Raw genomic sequence first — 18,732 nt, forward strand, 5'->3', positions numbered from 1 at the left:
TGATATATCTGGACAACAGCCACTGAGGACCTGAAACGTGCCAATAGCCATGTGAGTGAGTTTGGACAAGGACCTCAGCTGAGCCTTAAATTGGCTATAGCTTCAATCTACACCTTAATTGCAGCTTTGGGAGAGCCTCTGAGCCAGAGTTTCCAGCTAAGGCTTGCAGAAATTATGAGATAATAAATATTTGTTGTTTCAAATGGACCATCAGTTACTCCATTTATCCAGTTATCTGTTCCTACACACATCCATGCATTTTCTGTTAAAATACTAATTTCTGGAGGACAGGCAAAGTAATGCCTAACAAGTTTTGCACATTGTTTATTTCAGAACATAAATGCATATCAATTTATTTAATGTCTTCTTTTGATGAGCATAATAGGATTTTCTATCAAAGTGAGCTACTGATTTGAACTTCAATTACCTAAATAATTACTTCAAATTCCTGGTTCACTTTAGCTTTGGATTATTGGGTATGAAAAATTATTTATTCAAGGTTCAGGCTTCTTCCATTTGTCACTTAAAAAAAAAAAACCTGTAACCTAAACTTGAGGAATGGAAAGTTGATACCAAATCCTCTGTAATCTGTCAGAGAAAAACAGCTCCCTTTCAAATCACAAGAAACTGAAAGCATGAAATATCGTTCTACATGGTTTCACTTACAGTGAAAATTATAATTCCATAAATTGTGCTTAGTTTGAATATATGTAATATTAATAACTTACTTTCTACATCAACAGATGCAAACTTCAAAACTCTTGTCTATTTACTCCTCATTTTAAAAATGCGTGCTTAAAAGATATAATATCAAGGGCTTTTCATACTTAGAGAAAGACATAACCAAATGTAATCCTATGATAATATTCCTGTTCAAACTAGGTTATAATGATTGACATGTACAGGATATTTTCATGGGCATACAAATATGAAAAAGGAAATACACTCATGGAATTCCATATATTCTGAAAATGTCTATGCAAACTATATATCAATATACTAAATTCCTGTACCTATATGATTAAAAAAAGAAACAATAGGCAGAAGACATCTTGAGCAAATATAGAAATAATTATAACCATGTATAATTATCATTCCCATTTTTTTAATCAAGTACATTTTGAGTACCTACGTTAGTCCAAAAACCCACTCTTGAAACTGATGAACTTATGTGATAGATATTTAGCACTTTTTTAGTCACTTAAACATGCATTTTTAAAAAGATTTATTGCATATCTTTCAAAATAGTTTGTAGACGCAAAGCAATAAGACAAAAATAAAGAATAATTTGTCAAAATATGACAGCATAAAAAAGTTATACTGAAAATAATTTAGGAAAACATATCTTTCACAGACTTTTTAAACAATTAAACCATAGCCAATGGAAATTACATTAGCAATTAATGTTATTATATAAATTATTTAACAAATGAGTTAATATTTCTAGGATCAAAATTTTAAACATTGACATGCTTTGATATTTCTCATTAAATTTTATGCTATTTAATATAAACATCAGTTGTAGTTTGCATCATTATTTTATGTACTTATAAGAGAAAAATGGTGCCAATTAAACTCTGATACACTAGGGATTTTAATTTGCTTCACAAATTCAGATATGTTGAAATGTGAAAATGAAATTATGCATATTTCAATGAAATATGATAATCACTTTATATGTCTATACAAAATACTCCCCCAAATCCTCAAGGTCTGCAGCAATTTGATGAAACAGTGCCTTCATGTTAAAAAAAAATCCACTAAAAGCACTTTTTCAACTACCTCTTTTTTAGACAAGAGTTTCTAGTTACGTACTTGTAAAAATCCACATTGGTTTCTAATGAACATCAATTACACTTCAATTTTTCATATTACTCATGAAAGAAAATAATTTAGACTCCTTTACAGAACTGCCAATTGCAATTTAGCTTGGCTTTTTCAGACAAGAGAAGGTTCATAAATCAGCAAGTTGAGCATTTACTAAATGACAAAGAAACAAAATTACAAATGAATACTATAATCCAAAGTTTTGCTTCAAATAAAAAATTTAATATAGTTTTAGTAAAAAGGTTTCTAAAAAATTATGAAGGATCATTTCTTTTTTGTATTTGAGTTATATTATTGGACAGACTCCCAAGAGGAATATAAAAAATGTTTGGAAAAATTAATATTACATTGTTTTAAAATTTCCCTGAATAGAAAGTCTCAAACTATTTGGAAATTTTAAAAATAATAGCAAGTTAATATTATGTTGGAGGCCTATAAAACTTAGATATGAGAAAGCATTTTCTTAACAGCTTCCTAAACCATGTGATTTCACTGTCTTGTCAAAGAAAGTCTACCTGTTTTGATAAAAAGAGCTGACTTTGGGCTCTAGTTGTGTGACCTTAAGTTAAGTCCTCTGAAAATTAACTTTAACTGTGAGATGTACATTCCATATATATTGTCTTTTTTTTTAAGCTTATATAATGTGTAAAGACTATCTAGTTCAGTGCCTTAAGTTTAATTGCCATTCATTGTAAAAGGAACTTGCATTATTTTTACAAGAACATAAAGAGAATCATGTAATAATCATTCAATAAATACTAACACAATAGCAATTGACTAATATTTCAAAGTGTATAAAGCAAAGAAAGCTCACCTTCCTTAAATATACTCTTACAGAAATTACTTGTCCCTTTTATGTCTACAGTATATACACACAACTAAATAGAACTACATATATATAATTTATCAGTTAGCCTAGCCAGTATCCTCAAGGGTCCATTTGGTAATATCTGGAGACGTTTTTGATTGTCAATACTAGGGAGGGTCTACTACTGGCATATGTAGTGTATATAGGTCAGGGATGCTGTTAAACATCTTAAGATGCACAAGAGTGTCCTCAAAACAAGGGCTATCCAGCTCCAAATCTCAAGTGAGTCGTGATTGAGAGGCTTTGTGTTAGCTAGGTGTTTCTGTAGACAGCAATTATACCAGGTAAAGAAATGAATTATAATAAATATAGTTACAGAAACATGTCTGAAAAGGTAAAAATGTACCTACAGTTTACCCTTCTTATCAGGAAAAAATAAGAGGAAATGTTTAAAGATTTTTAAAAAGGTGTTTGCTAGTGTCATTGTGTTATCTACTTGTTGGTCACTAGATTTAAGATTATGAGGTATTCTAGTTTTTCTTTCCAAAATCAAGTTTGTGACCAGTAGCACCATTTCACTATTGTGCTGGAAGGCAATTATAGGCTCTTTCCTAGGTGATCAAGACATCATAATTTCGGTGAAACTTGTCTCATTTCCCACTTTGAAAGGAAAGAGAAGAAAATAATATTCATAGCAGATCTAAGGATCTACTGTGTGTCAAGAACTGCCATCTCCTTTTGTTCCAGTTTAAAAATATACTTTTTTTTAACCTTTTGTATTGTCAGCAGCTATGTCCCAATGATCATATTCAAATGCCTGTGTCATATCAATTCCATGCTGAGGCATGCTGCCTTACCATGGCAGGACCTCCTACCTACCAGGTACTCTACTGAATTCTACATAGATCAAACTAAATTGCCATAGTATTTTCCTTCTAAAAGCTCCAAAATATCTTTTGTGGCTGAAGAATAATCAATTACTTCCTCAATTCAATTCAACAAATATTTATTAAGCATTCATTCATTCTTGTATTTTCTCCCCCTGCGGGCTGCTATTCTTAAGAACAGCTGAAAAAGCAAATGACTCCCATTTATTAAAGACTTTTATTTTAAAGGTGCTTAAGTACAGTTCACAGCTCTTCAACTGCTCTTACCAAATCCTCAGAGGCTCCCTTGTAGAGGAAATTCATGTTCTATCATACAGAAATAAGAGCAATGTGTTTCCTTTTTATTTTGTCAAGAAAATGTAAGCATTATAACGAAGAATTTGATGTGCATTTAGAGATGGTGTGTCTAAATATGTCATATATAACTGCTCTAAAAAGCTTATTTATAAACTCATATTAAAATAATAAATGTGAATTTACCTTTCAAATTGCTATATATGTTAAGTGCTTGTACTGCATATTATATGAAAAAAGAGCATATTTTGTTTATTATATTTTAATTGCTCCTGGTTTATATCAAGGTTTAGATAATACAAAAGCCTGTTAAATATTTTGGGAAACATATGCTCCTATTTCCAATAAGAACTACCACATTTTTTTTTCCTTTTTCTCCCTGAAAAGCAGAGAGAGTAGTTAGATGCCAATCTTAAAATAAATATTCTCTATTTGGATCGATATATAGATGATTCCTTCCAAGAACATTAGTCATAGTACTGCTGGGAACTGTCTCCAGATTTATTCCAGCCAAAAAAAAAGATAGAGCATTATCTCTAGAGAACCCTTGTGGGTTCTATTTTTCCCACCTTGGGACTCAGAAGAGTACTCCAGTACATTCTCTCGGGAATGTCAAAAATAATAGCCTTTTTTTTTTTTTTTTAATGGTGCCATCTGTTTTGGAGCCAGGGTTATGTTTCTCTTATAGGAGGCCTACTACTTTAGCACTTTGTATGGTTGTTCAAAGTCAACATCCCAAGTCTGTCAGAAAGCACTACTCAGGATACCACAAAGGCACATGTTTAACTGAACTTTTCAGGTAGTCCAAAGTTCTGAGCAGAGCTCATCTTCCTAGAGGTAAAGGACTGAGGTCTAGGATCCTCATCAATCCAATCTTCTAGACTCTTCACAAACATAAAATAAACATTTGTTACAATCATTAATGATGCACATTAAACTCCATTTTCTAAGCATGGCATTAAAATGTCTTACTGATCTTATTTCAACCAAGTTTTCTATATCTTCCCCCCACTCCGATACATGTAATAAATTATGTTATGTATTTTAGAACATAGTCTTCCTTATACTATACTCTTTGCTATTATGTCTCAAATACTTTTTAAAAAGTATCATTTTCCTAAGGAGAGGGAGCATATCTTGCTCATTTTAATGCCACCCATAGTGCCTAACACTATAATTTGTACACAGCAGAAATCTAGCAAATGTTTAAAGGACTGGAAATAATAAGTAAAATGAAACAAAACAAATTGGTACATTTTCATTACGAAAAGGAAAAAAGAAAAACAACGAAATAAAATATTAGATCATTTCTCAGACCTGAAAGGTAATCAGTTGTCAAAGGAATCCTGGCCATAGGACAACTGTCCCTTCCTGCATTATCCCATTTACCAAAAGACGTGCCTACACCTGCATTTCCTTGCAAACCACTGGCTTCTTAACCATTAAGAGGCAAGCTCGGGCTTCCCTGGTGGCACAGTGGTTGAGAGTCTGCTTGCTAATGCAGGGGACATGAGTTTGAGCCCTGGTCTGGGAGGATCCCACGTGCCGTGGAGCGACTAGGCCCGTGAGCCACAAGTACTGAGCCTGCGCGTCTGGAGCCTGTGCTCCCCAACAAGAGAGGCCACGAGAGTGAGAGGCCCACGCACCGTGATGAAGAGTAGCCCCAACTTGCCACAACTAGAGAAAGCCCTCGCACAGAAATGAAGACCCAACACAGCAAAAATAAATAAAAAAAGAGACATACTCATAAATCCATTGAAACTCTTACATCAAAGGTCACTTATAATCTCTCAATCAAAACTCCAAATATCTTTCTCATTTCTTTTCTTTATCACTGCCTTGCTGTGTTTGCCTCTCAAGTATCCATCTTAAACGACTTTATTTCTTGGCTTCTGTAACATCTTACGTTCTCAACTCACTTCTTAACTCTCTGATCGCCTACTTACCGTTTTATTCATAGCCTGTCATGTAAACACTTAAACATTTATGTTTATTCTTTATTTTCATACTCTTTTTCTAGTTAATGCAATATTTTAACTTATCTGTTACTTTTGGTATAAAAGGCACAGCCATCACTTTTTCTAAAATTCAGGTCCCACTGAGTAAATGTTTATTAAATTAATTTAATTGAGTGAATCATGCTCTTACTGTATCATCACTGTCACAAAATAGTAAGGAAAATACTCCCATTCCTTATTTTGGAACTATATTATGCAAATTAGGCCTTACGTTATAGACTTCAGGGTTTAAGGTAGTATTAATACCTAATAGGTAAAGATTGCTCTTTTTGTAACCCACTGTATAGCTCAACTTTATATGAAATAGTAAGATTTATGAAGAGATTAGTTTATTATCTTCAAATCTAGACATGTTCAAAATAGCCACTATTTCAAATAGCTGTCTCAGCAGAAAGAGCTTTCTGAAGGCACTGGTGGGATTGGGCTAATCATCAGAAGGTTAGAAAGTGTCTCAGGCATGGAAATTACTGTGCATCTGGCTTCTTCCAGCACCTAGACACATAATATATTGAAATGGAACATATTGCGTGTTCTTTTTTCTTTGTAAAGTCTTTAAATAAATTTGGAAAAGATATCCTATCATGCTTTCTCATAGGATATTTCAGGACCACAATCATAAATAAGAGCAACAGAATATATTGTACAAACATGCTCTATTTTTGTCTTTGTATTAATAATCACATGAGTATTCATTTATAGAAGCACATTTTTCATGAAAATAATAAAAGTATGTTCCTGGTTCAGTAAATGATCTCAGATGCATAACCACACTTGACAGATTTTAGCCTCTAATGCCTTAATCCTTCCCCAGCATCACTGATGCAATCTCTGAAAAGCTAAGTGTTAATGTGAGAGAATCATTTTTGTTTACATCATCTGGAAAGTAGGATTCAGAGTGCTTCTTGTATAAATTGCAATTATACATAGCATACTTTTTAGAGCCATTTTCATATAACACTTTACACAATTGAATTGTTTTTGCATGGGAATGAATGATACAGTCTAAACATAAGTCACTAAAATTAAACAACATGGCTTCTAAATAGCAATATAATACTTGTAAAAGTTATCTGGCCAAGATAATTTTCCATTCCAGATTAAAAATGAGCTCTTTACCAGAAAAATATAGATTTAAAAATTTTTAAACACTTAACCATAAAACAATTGATATTTTTCAAATGTTTTATTTTGAAATAATGTTAGATTTACAAGCGAGATGCAAAGATAATGTAGAGGATTCCATATATCCTTCACCTAGTTTCCCCTAATTTTAGTGTCTTACAAAGCAGTAGAACTTTTATCAAAATTAAATGTTATGTTCTTGGGTCCAAGTCAATATACCATGTTGCATTTAGTTGTCATATCACCTTGGTCTCTTCCAATCTGTGATGCCTTGTCTTTGAGACTTTTGAAGAATAATGGTCAGCGGTACTGTAGACCATCCCTCAGTTTGGGATTGCCTATGTTTTCTTATGATTAGATGTGGTTAATGATTTTAGAAGAGAATACTACAAAGGTAAAATTCCCTTTCCATCATTTTATATTATGGATACAGATAACAATGTGGTGTTACTGGTTAACTTGGATGTCTTGGTTAAGATAGTATCTGCCAGGTTTCTCCAGTGTAAGGTTATTATTTTTCCCTTTCTAGACTCCATTAGAAGTGAGTATCTAAACCCAGCCCTCACTCAAGAGGAGGTTAACTTACTACTCCTCCCAGAGGGAGTAGTTTCAAAGAATTGTAGACATATGTAAAAGCACCATAAAAAATAGTAAGTATTTGGGGGAGATACTTGAGGCTATACATATATCTTGTTTCTTCTTACATATTTGCCATTAATTTGGCATTCAATTGACCATTTTACATACTAGGAATGATATATATATATATGTAATGATATGTAATATCATTATATATGTAATGATATATATATATGTAATATATATATATATGGTATATATATATGACATGTATAATGATATATAATATTTAATATGAAACATTATTTAATATAATGACATATTAAAATATATGTATATAAAGAATAGATATATTCTTTTAATTCTTCTCTTAGCCATTTTATTTATATCATCTTATCCCTGTGTATCCTATAGAATTTTTATGTGGTAAATTGAGATATAAAATAAAACATTATTAACTAAACCAATATAAAATAATTCTGTTGGTAGACTTCTTGATAATATCTCTATAAAAGTTTAAAAAATACTAATAAAGTAAATGCAAATTTGCCCATGGAGGAACCAGTTTGGGCTAAATTTACACTAAATATTCTCCTAGTCATAGAGAGATTTTCCCTCAAGATTTTCAAATGAGTGATACCTTTACATTCAATTACCAACTTATATACTATCTCCTCAGAAAGAGTTTCATTAACTCTTCAGGTACATTAGTCTCTCCAAAGTCATTCTCTCTCATATAACTCTTATTTTCTAGCAAATATTATCTTAATTACTTTTTCTCATCTCAATGGAAGTTAAGCTCTAGAAGAACATAAAGGCAGCGTCCGCCACTTAGTTGCCTTCCCATAGATTTTTATTGATTAATTGAATGAATTAATTAATGAAGCATGAAATGGGTCTCTTGGGAGAAATTTTTAATAAAACCTCCAGTTGCATTTCCATCTTATAAAAATCAACCTGACTTTTTAAGTGGATATGTCACGCTCATTTGTATGCATATTCCACTGTGCCCTCATAAAACTGTCATCAGATTATTCCTTACATTACCAAACAGTTTTTCTATTCAGAATTGTTGCATTCCTTTAAACACTTCAAGTGAATTTTTGTATCTCTTTAACCACTTACACTCCAGAACAATAGTATCACAAATCCCCTAAAGATCTTTGTCTGTCTTAGCCAAAACGTTCTTCTGGATTACATTTCAAGATGTATTCAATGATACATAAAGATCTGAATTCTCATCCGAAAAAAAAAATAGCACTATGTACTAGAGGTTTAAATTTTATTCTCATTCTTTATTGCTAAACAGAACAATTTACATTTATCTATTCCTAAAATTTTGATAAGATACTGCCCAGTGTTAGCCTTCTGTAATATTTCAGACTGAGTTTTTCTGACTTTAGAGATCATGTCTATTACAAAATCTCTCCTTCCCTCTCCTCTCTTTCTCTCTCTCTCTCTCTCTCTCTTTCTCCCTTGCTCTCACTCTCTCCCCCCCTCTCTCTCCCTGTCTTTCCTTTTCTCTTTCTTTCTCATAGTTTTGGTTCTAATCCAGTCTCTCACCAAGCTCTGCCACATGATTGCTATTTTCTAAGAGTACATTAGAAATCCTATAGAACTTTGTGAACTTTAAATAGCAATACTGAAAACTAAACACTTAAATTAAGGGGAAAATTGAATCTAAGTGGTTAGAAGTGAACAACTCAGAAAAAGTAGGATGGGAAATTTTTTCCCTTTTTCTTTTCAGCCTGAAAAGATTTTTTCCATTTCTGTGCTTCCTTCAGGTAGCAAAAGTCATCTTCTCAATGAGGCACTTAAAACTATATAACCTACATATAGTACTTATTTTTATGTTTATTTGTCTGTCGGCTCTGATAGACTGTAAGATAAAAGATACTATTATTTTACTATGTACTATAATATATTGTAGCTATTAATCATTTCTTATGTACTCGTCTGTGTTCCCAGGACTCTATTTTGTATACTTCTGTATCACCGGGGCCTATAGTATTGTTTTGCATATCATAGGTGCGTGCTCAATAAATATTTGTGGGACTATAAATATGAATAAAGTGCTAAAGTAATCCTCTGAAATAAATGAAGCTGAATTTGTATAATTGATCATATTAACATTCTATTAAATGAAAAAATCTCAACATAAACACTAAAATAGGGCTGACTGAGAATTATATATTCAAACTATAAACAAAATTAATTGTGTTTCAAGTTATATTACATATAGTTGACCATTTGGTGTCAGTTTCATATATTTGATCATATATCAACCATTTGTTGTCAATTTCTAAGTACACATGGAAGGAATACATCCAAAAACTATCTTCTAAAGACTTTAGTAGACTTGAAATAGATAGTAACTCCTTCTAAATACTTCCTACTACTCTTAATTAAGAAAAAAATACTGTACTGATAACATGACCCTAGAAACTATATATGCAGAAAAACTAAGAGAACAGAAATTATGTGAAAAAATTATATTTTTTGCACTGACCTGGCATTCATGTTAAAAATGCAACTCATTTTATATATCATAAAGACATTTTTTTAAAAAACAGCAAACAAAAACACCTTCAGGCAGACAGAATGGTTGTTATAAAAGCCATGTACTAAATTTTATACACTTTATAGGAAGCCATGTTCTTACACACATTTTCCCCTTAATTTTACTAAATTTGAAGGAGTTTAGATATGTGTGTTCCCTGCTCACTGACTAGAAGCAACATTAGAAAGGGAAAGATGCTGATGTAAATCATCTCATTTACTGCAGCTTATAGGGTGAAATTGAAAGGCAATTAGAAAAGCATAATAAGAAGAAACTAAAAAAGAACAAATGTAAGTATTCAAATATCTTTACAATATATGGAGAAGATATCCAAACACTTTCATAACTAGGCAATGTACCACTGCATTTTCGAAGAGTTCACTTACACGTTAGTAATAACTGAATTATCAGGAAAAGTAAAATTATATTGATTTCATTTTTTAGTCATGGAAGTGTGCAGTATATTTTAACAGATTTGTGTCAAAATTAGTAAAATGTTTTGTATTCAAAAGTATACTTCTAAGTTTTATTTTTATTATTCAAGAACATTTCAAGTATAAATGGTAAAATAGGCACTACATTCCTTTTGTGGAAGTAAAGTTATCACAGCTTTTGTTGGTCACAAGAAAACTTTCAGAAGTAAATTAGTTACCTGAGGTTTAAGTAGATTCACGGATTTTTATGTTTTTTTAACTTAGAACTATTAAACAGATACAAATAGGATCCATTTAAATATTCAAAAATAAGCGTAGCAATTTAAAAATTGTTTCAATAATTTTCTACTGAAAAATACTTGTACTATGTTTAAAAATCTGTATTTAAACATAAGCAAAAGAAACATCTCTGCAAATTTCTGCAGCCTTTTTTTTTTTTTTTTTGCGGTACACAGGTCTCTCACTGTTTTGGCCTCTCCCGTTGCGGAGCACAGGCTCTGGACTCGCAGGCTCAGCGGCCATGGCTCGCAGGCCTAGCCGCTCCGCGGCATGTGGGATCTTCCCGAACCGGGGCACGAACCCGCATCCCCTGCATCGGCAGGCAGACTCTCAACCACTGCACCACCAGGGAAGCCCTCTGCAGCCTTTTATTCAAAACCTCCAGAATTAGGAAATGGTGTAATACATGGTCCTCCACCATCATAAATTCTAAATTTGTCTAATTTATCATTTAAAAAAATAGGATTCAGATTATAGTAATGGAAGTTAATAGGTAAAAATGTTTCCAAAAAGATGTAGCAAAGAACAGGACTCAGCACACAATTTATTAATAATCTAAAGCTTATTCCAAGGTATTATTACAAGTAACATTTTATATATAAATGTTTAAATTCCCCATTAATTCATAAATTTCATACATAATGTCCAGCAATAATGGAAATTCAAAAAAAGTAAAAAATATCCTTCAGGTTACACTTGGTTGGGGCGCCTAGGTAAAAAGTTTTAATTTAAGCCTTTGAAATATGCATTAGCCAAAGTGCTACATTTAATGCTTAATCAGCATTTATGAAGGAAAAAATTTCCTCTATGTTTATTTACAATATCTTCTAGTGTTATATAAATTTGTTGCTATCATTCCCAGATTGTAGCTAACTAGATATTGGATTATAGACTTTTTTTGGAACATTAGTACAAATTTTCTGCATGTCTTATATAAAATCTCTAATCAAGAGCACACTAAGACAAAATAGCTTGAAAGTTAATGGCCATTCACTCATATACAAGGAGAACTTAGCTCCCCCAACACCAGGAGTGGTTAATGGAAGCTTTCTCCCCAGATGGTTTTGGAATATCACTTTGCACATGGAATAACTGAAAAAAGTTAAATGATTGTATCTTTATATAGAAGTGAGTCACAACAGGTGAACAAATATTCCTGTTACAGTAAACATTCACGTGGTTCCTATCTCCTAGGACTTGTTAGGTCTAAGCAGGATAGACAGACTACTGCCATGGTTAGAGAAGGAGCCCATACCATCTTCTATGTATTTGTCCTTCCTCAGCCAAACTTCAAGTGGCCACAGATTATGCCTGCAGAGCCTGATTAATGGGCAGTCAGACTTCGGTTTTAGAAACACACATATCACACTTGTTTTTAACATCAAAGATAGCTGTTAAGTTTTGCTTCTCTATGCGAGGTGGCATTCATCACTTCATATTCATTTGGTCTCAGAAACTCAAACCCTGCCAACTCTAGTGTTATATGCGTATCTAAAGTAGAAAATAATTTTTCCAGCTTTATCTTTTGTGATAGTTTCATCAAACAGATATCAAAAGCCTACAGAGCATTAGTCAGGGACAGGGTGATTAGTTTCTCTCTTTATGGATGGGTAATTAATATAAAAAGGATGGAAAAAATCCTTAATCCCATTACACTTGATCCATCATTTAGCAATGCTATTTGACTCTTCAAGGTAAAATCTGCATGTGAATTTCCCCAAAGCAATCAAGTCGTCAGTTTCAGAAAATTATAAAATCCCACAGCAAACTGTACATCACTAGATAGAAAAAAGTGAGGTTTCTGACATTCATCTAAGAGTATCTCATTGAATAAAACTGTTTCAAAAGTATCACTTTTAAAATTATTCCTAATAGAGTTGACCTAATTTTCCTGTAGCTTATACAATCCAAGGATAAAGGCGATACCTTCATAACAGAAAACATAATATATCAAAAGAGGACTAGATATAAATCTGTAGATAAAACTTATGAGTTTGCAAGGGGTTACGACTCACGGAAGCGCACACAGTGTTGCAAAGTGACAGAGTAGTCAACTGCATCATCAGGACAGGTCTTTCTCACAATGCTCAAGAAAACATTTCAAAACCTATTAAATGGATCTATCAAGACTGTGTATTGGTCTGATCCACCTTTTAAAATATTATTGTTTTATCTTCTTGTCTATTTCCATTTTCTAGTGCACCATGTACCACGCAATTAGAATATGACTCAGATGGACTATACTGTAATTTATATGAATTTTTGGGTGTGATGCATCACACACACACACACACTTTTATTGGAATTTCCTTTACTCTCATTACTCCCATTTTTGTATTACTTCATTTTTTATTGGGATAAACAATTACCATTTTAAGTGTAAAATTCTGTGGTATTAAATACATCCACATTTTTGTGCAACCATCACCACGTATCTCTAGGAGGTTTTCACATTCCCCACTGAAGTCTGTACCAATTTACCATTAATTCCTCATTCCCTCCTCTCTCCAGCCCTTGGCAATCCACCATTCTACCATTCTACTTTCTGTCTCTACCAATCTGATTACTCTAGGAATCTCATGTCAGAGGAATCATACAGATATTTGTAATTCTGTGTCTGGTTTATTTCACATAGCATAATATCTTCAAGGTGCATCAATGTTGTAGTGTATGTCAGACTTTTTTTTTCCTTTTTAAGGCTGAATAATATTTTGTTGTATTTATATACCATATTCATCTTTTGATGGACACTTGGGTTGCTTTTATCTTTCGGCTTTTGTAAACAATGCTGCTATGAACATGGGTGTACAAATCTCTTTTATTCTCTGCTTTTACTTCTGTTGGGTATATTCCCTGAAATGGAACTGCTGGATCATGTAACACTTTTATGTTGATTTTTTTAGGTACTGCCATAACATTTTCCACCGGGTAAACGTGGAAAATATTTTCTGTTTTACATACCCATCAGCAATGTACAGCATTCCAATTTTTCCACACACTAACCAATGCTTGTTATTTTCTGTTGGTTTGTTTGCTTGCTTTTTTTATAATAGCCATCGTAATGGATGTAAAGTACTATCTCTTTATGGTTTTATTTTCAACTCCCTAATGACTAATGATGTTGAGCATCTTTTCATGTGCTTACTGGCCGTTTGTATACCTCTTTTAGAGAAATGTATATTCAAGTTATTTGCCCATTTTTAGTTCTTTTTTGCTTTGTTGTTCTTGAGTTGTAACAACAATCTCTTGAATACAGAATACATAGGGCATAAATGATGAACTCGTCTCACTTCCTGATTTTGATACATCATCATTTTATTAGGTAAAGTCAATCTTCTATCTTCCCTTTTCCTTCACATTACATTTAAACATGATCAACAATGACTGGGAAATACTTCTCCATATCTTATAATGTCAATAGTGAAATTTAGTAAGCTTAAGAGAACAGATAAATTTTTATTATAAATTTATTTTTATATTAAAGAGGAATTTAAAAGCAAATTCTGAATAGTAGTTGAATTCAATTCAGCTATTTGGTTCTCTTAAGTTCATCCTTATGCCTCTATTTGACTGCTTAAAAAAAAAAAAAAAAGCTTAATTAAGAAATGAGCCAACTGGTGAGAAGAAACTAAAAGCAGAAATTTTCTTATGGGGAAAAACCAAGCCACATTAATGCAGCAGGATACAATAAACCATTCTCATTTTTCTGAGCAAATAAATAAATAAACAAAGGAGCACATACAACAAACCTGACAATTTATCCCACTCATGTACATTTCACATTCTTACAGGGCAGGACAGCAGTCCTCAGATATTTGAAAGTCTATTATGTCAAAGAAAGATTAGACTCCTGTGTTTCTCAAGAAAGCAAGAGCCAGTGTTAAAAGTTAAAATGAGGCAACTTCCATCTCAATTTAATAACGAACTGAGACCTGCACAACAATGAGCTGGGAAGCTTTGGAAAGGAGTAAGCCCTCCATGCATTTTCAAAGATAAACAAGAGAATCAGAGGCCAGGAGCATCACAAAAAATTGTTTATGTTTTTTTTTGGTTTTGTATTTTATTTGACCACGAGGTTAGAATATATGACCTGCTGAGTTCCTTAAAATTCCTTTGTTTCTCTAAGGCTCTCCTAATTATTGTATGGAATATAAAAAGACAAAGTTTTTACCCTAAGGACCAAACAGACAAAGTCAGATGTAAACAAAATAATGACTAACAACAACACAACTAAGATATCAATGCTACATAAAAAAGAATCAGGCATTCTTTGGAAAGTAATTGGTTTTAAGAACAGATTTTGCCTGTAGCTGTAGTCTTAAAAATTGAATTGTTCATATTACTGCTAGGCTCAAATGCCTCATTCCCTTATGCTTCAGTGGATTTTCTTTAAATAAAATAAAATTCCTTACTCTTTAAAATGTCCTCTTATCATTTCTTATTTGTGGACTTCCAAGTATATATGTACATATGTACATACACATATATATGTAGAAATTTATCAGAAATTTATCAAATTGTCAGTCACTCAATAAAAACTTGATGATTCAACATCCTAAAATGTCAGAGAGATATATTATACTAGTCAACAGAAAACTCAAGAATCTTTAAAAGAAAGGTTGAATTAAAGAATCAGTTAACGCTTAGATCACAAAAAAGAAACCACTTCGTCCAAAAATAAAATACTCCATACTGTTACATGAATGAGTTAAAATCATCATTCATGATTTAAATCCAATTACATGAAATCCTATGTTTTGAAGAGTTTTGATTTACAAAATGGTCTTAGAAATTGTCTACAAAATTATGATGTAACATTGTCTCCTCCCTATTTCACATTTATTCTGGAATTTTCCAATTCCTGTCTGTTCAACTTCTGAAACACATATACATATATATATATATATATATATATATATATATATATATATATATATGGTTGCAAGTTTCAGAGGTTGAGTGGTTCATCCTCTGATTATGTTTCAGAAGTTTATATACATATATATTCATCTCTCACTGCCATGTTTCTAGTTCATACCTTTCAATTTTAGGGCATCTTCCAATAGCAGCTACCCTAGATCATGTGATTACACAGACCCACCCTTTAAAACATTCATTGTATGGCCATTGACTAGAAAAAAACATTCAAACTTCTTAAGCCTGGTCATCAAAGACTTTCACAGTTAGTTCCAGAATATTTTTCTTTATTCCATATGCAGCCATCACTACCATCACATGTCTTACACTTGTCAGTTTGAGCCTTTGTTCATGCCATCTCCTCCACCTTATCTCTGTTCAAAAATAAAATACTCATTGTTATCCTGTCCTTAATCTCTTCCACCAATGTCCTATCACTTTCAAAGTCTTCTAAATGCCACCTCAGCCACTTTTTATTTAGACATATCATCTCCAATTTAACCATCTGAAAGTAATCAACTGCTCTTTAAATTCTATAAATTCTATGTATTTTATTAGAATAGTTATTTTTATAATGTATTCCCCACTAGAAACTTTGTCTCTTAAGGGGGATTACAACCTTTCATTAGTTTTTGCATCCCCCTTATTTTTCTTATATTACTTTGCTCGTAAGTGATCAAATATATGTGTTGAATTGAACTCTTTTTATAACTGAAGAAACAAAAGTGAAGACTGTTAAAAAGTTTTGCAGAAGATTAAACTGGGCATTATTGGGTGATTCTAAGAATAGAAACTGGGGCTCACCCATGATTGCAGTCTGGTGATCTTACCATTAGAGAATATTCATCCCCAGGTAACCTAATTTTTTTTGACAGCAGTCAATGCTTTGCAACTATAGTACAAAAATAATTACATAAAGAAACAGTAATGAGACATTTATTAGAATAATACATTTAACTTTAGTTTTTAAGTTTAGATTTCTATAAATTGCACAGGAAAGTAAAAGCTAAATAATCCTAGTTTACACCTGAAGTTTATTGTGCAATCGCAGCATAATTATTTACTCTTCTTGGAGTGTAGATTCAGACAAATCTTGAGGTTTTAGAGACACAAAAATAAGTCAGGTACTGTTTATATGAAATTGCTGCTTGAGAGTACATCACACCATGAGATTGCCCCATAGTGTTCGTTTGATTTGAAATTATATTTCAGTGATTAAGTAAAGTATTCATATTTATGTTAATTTTTTGCTAAAATAATAAGAATATATAACCGTACATACAGAATTATTTAATCCTTAAATCTACTGATAAAAATGGCTACTTATATGGGACTATGGAAGAATGAATAAGAACCAAATATAGGTGATTAATCTGAGCCCCATCTCTACGTTTCTGTGTCAGTAAGCAAGTAGATAAACCTTTCTGTGCCTCATCTCTATAATAAGGATTATAACACTTACTTCAGTGGAAGGTCATAAGGATTAATTAGTATGTATAAAGCATTTTGAATGTGAAAAGCTATTTTTGACTGCATACATGTATAAATATATGCATTATTCCATCCCTAAGAATAATTTATTTTATCAAATTGTACTAGCTAATGAGAAAACCTTAAAATAAAACACATAGAAAGAACAATGATTCTTTTCTTTTAATGGAAATATCTCAACATACTTTTAACTTATGATTATCATGAAGCTGGTAGTCACTCTTAAAATTCTTTCTAGACTTGATATATTTCAATGATGTTGGCTGGTTTATTTCAACCACATTTTAGTAGCTGTTATTCAAATTTAAAATGCTAAGGTATAAATCACCTAATGTGTCCATACAGACTCAAGCAAGTCATTTAACAATACAGTTAAATGGAAGATGACAGTGGAAGATGACAAGTACAATTTTGTTTGAATAAAAATACTTATAAGTGGGGCTTCCCTGGTGGCACAGTGGTTGAGAGTCCGCCTGCAGATGCAGGGGATGCGGGTTCGTGCCCCGGCCTGGGAAGATCCCACATGCTGCGGAGCGGCTGGGCCCGTGAGCCATGGCCGCTGAGCCTGTGCATCCGGAGCCTGTGCTCTGCAACGGGAGAGGCCACAACAGTGAGAGGCCCGCGTACAGCAAAACAAACAAACAAACAAACAAAAAAAACCCAAAAAACACTTATAAGTAACTTCAGGTTATCAGCTTTAGAAATATTTACCATTGTTTTCCAATAGATTTATGTATATATATATTTTTTAAAAATCAATGACAACAATTGTTTCGGGAACTAAAACCTTATCATCTAAGGTCACTGCTCCTATGTTCTGGCTTTGTCTAGGTATAAAACTTTGACTAGCTAAGGAAATGAACTGGCTGCACAAAAGTTTCAGGCCTTTGATACTTGAGTATAATAGTCATATTGTTTACCAGATCACAGCAGATTTACATACTTTTGTGGTCTTGGTAGCTGAAAATAGCATTAAGTACAACTGTGTTATGTAAAGCGACTTAACCAAGACTTTTTTTTTTTTTGGTCGATTTTTACTTTACAACTTATTGTGAGCTTCAACATATTTCCCTTTTGACATTATCTTTTTTTTTAACAACTTTATTGGAGTATAATTGCTTTACAATGGTGTGTTAGTTTCTGCTTTCTAACAAAGTGAATCAGCTATACATATACATATATCCCCATATCTCCTCCCTCTTGTGTCTCCCTCCCACCCTCCCTATCCCACCCCTCTAGGTGGTCACAAAGCACCGAGCTGATCTCCCTGTGCTATGCGGCTGCTTCCCACTAGCTGTCTATTTTACATTTGGTAGTGTATATGTGTCCATGCCACTCTCTCACTTCATCCCAGCTTCCCCCTCCCCGTGCCCTCAAGTCCATTCTACGTCTGTGTCTTTATTCCTGTCCTGCCCCTAGTTAACCAAGACTCTTGATTGAATACTCAACCTATTCAGGTAAATGGGCTTAGTGAGAGCTGTCTGAGCCAAGAATTTTTTTCCTGTAAAAGTAGATC

Source organism: Tursiops truncatus, chromosome 4 (assembly GCF_011762595.2).
Source record: "Tursiops truncatus isolate mTurTru1 chromosome 4, mTurTru1.mat.Y, whole genome shotgun sequence".
Classification (NCBI taxonomy): Eukaryota; Metazoa; Chordata; class Mammalia; order Artiodactyla; family Delphinidae; genus Tursiops; species Tursiops truncatus.